The sequence below is a fragment of the Atta colombica genome, unplaced genomic scaffold (assembly GCF_001594045.1).
Source record: "Atta colombica isolate Treedump-2 unplaced genomic scaffold, Acol1.0 scaffold207, whole genome shotgun sequence".
NCBI classification, from domain to species: Eukaryota; Metazoa; Arthropoda; class Insecta; order Hymenoptera; family Formicidae; genus Atta; species Atta colombica.
Window position 1 is genome coordinate 433,070 of NW_017259302.1, and position 2,092 is coordinate 435,161.

Consider the following 2,092-nt stretch of genomic DNA (forward strand, 5'->3'; position numbering starts at 1 on the left):
TATATATATATATATATACATACATATATGTTTGGCTGAAGAGAACTTGAGTATAGGTTGAAATTAATGCCGCTCACTCTGTTCTTGATTGTGAATATAGTGAATGTATCTGTATTATCTGTATTATATTTGAAATATCAAGAATATCTGCAGTATCTGCACGTGTCTGCACTTGATTCACGTCCTTACTTGGATTTTTTGAAACCATTGTACATTATTTCTGCGACTTTGCGATGCCACAAAAATGTATAGCTCATTTTATAAATTTATCTACCTAGAGCGCGTATCATGGATTATGTCTTTAAGCTATTGAAAGACATTTTATGGGATTGATATAGAATATTGCATTTTCTTATGTTTGTTTGTACGAGTTTGATTGCACGAGTTCAAATCGATGTGTGATTCCGTTGTATTTAATTACTTGATTATTTGATATTAATGTATTATTGTCATCGTTAGTGTTCATTGAATAAAAGACGCGTAATGTTTGCTGTCCTTGGTATATGTAAACAAGAAATTTCGAGAAAAGGATCAATTTTTTAGTTGATTTTCTTTGTAGCAATAAATAAAAAAGTACAAGCTTTGTGTTACAAGTAAAACAAAAACTTGAAAAAAGTAACACCTGACTAACTTATATCGCACTTTTCCATATACTATAATAAAAATCTTGTTTTTCTTATATATTTTAATAATTTAATGAAAATTAAATATTAAAATATAATATTTCTACCGCGGAGAATATTAAAAGTTAGAGTTAGATATTAATTAATTTTGTTTAATAATTAATATTAAATAAAAATGCAAGGATAATTGTGACTAATGTAAAGTGATTTTATTCTAATGCATCGATAATTATATAAAGTGGGTCATTTTAATCGATTTACTAAAATATCTCAAAATCTTTAAGTTTAAGGCAAAAATGTTTTAAACAAAAGTTGCTAGAGAGAAAAAGGATCTTGGTTGACCTTGAGAAGAATGTATTTAAGAACAACTCAAGGTTATTTAATTTTTTTTTAATTGAGACCTCTATTTTTTTTAATTTTGATTTCATATTTATATAGCTTCAAAATTATAATAAAATTATAATAAAGTATTTTTTTCATTAAGTAATTTATAAGTTAGGGGGCTTGAAAGATAGCAGATCAACGCTTAGTCAACTCATTATCTTAAAGCAATTAAGTTTGAGATAAAGAGATGATTTTAATTGATATATCTTCAAATTTATTTTTTCTTCATTTTAAACTTAATTGCTTTAAGATAGTTGATTGACTAAGCCTTCATAACTTGTAAAATACTTAATGAAAAAATACTTCATTGTAGTATTTGAAAAAGTTTAGAAGCTACATAAATATAAAATGAGTGCGAGCGTAGCATGGCAGATAGCGTACTGGTCTAGCATCACGAAACGTGATGAATGCCAAAGATCCCGAATTCGATCTCAATAGGAACCAATATTTACGAAAAAAATTTACGAAAATAATAGGAAAAATATTTACACTCATGTCTTTTCTCCCATCTCCTTGCTCACAGAAACAAAAAAAATTGTTCTCACAAAATCCGCCGTTCGAAACCGACATTAAAATTGTAGATCCCATATGTTCGTGACAATTGAATAATCAGCGTGCGCACCACAAGCATATGAGAGGTGTGACACAGGCCTAACGTAAGAAGAAGACGAATATAAAGTACAAAATGGGATTCAATTTAAAAAATTTTAAATAATCGACCTGACATCTCAAAATTATTATCATCTTTCCTCTTAATAATTGAGTAATTGTTGAACTTTTGTTCGAAACATTTTGTTTTAAACTTAAGGATTTTAAGACATTTTAATTGATTGTTTGAAATAGACCTCTGTATATGTATATAAACTATTATATGTATATCAAAGATTAAATTAGAGATTAACTTTAAATAATTTATTAATCCCACATAAAAACGATATTATATATTAGATATTTGACAGAAATTATAATTTGATATTTCATTATAATTTAATACAATAATCATATTTTATAATATATTTAATCTATACACATCTCTTGATCTTTGCTTATCACAGCACTTTTATATATAATTTATTTTTTAATTA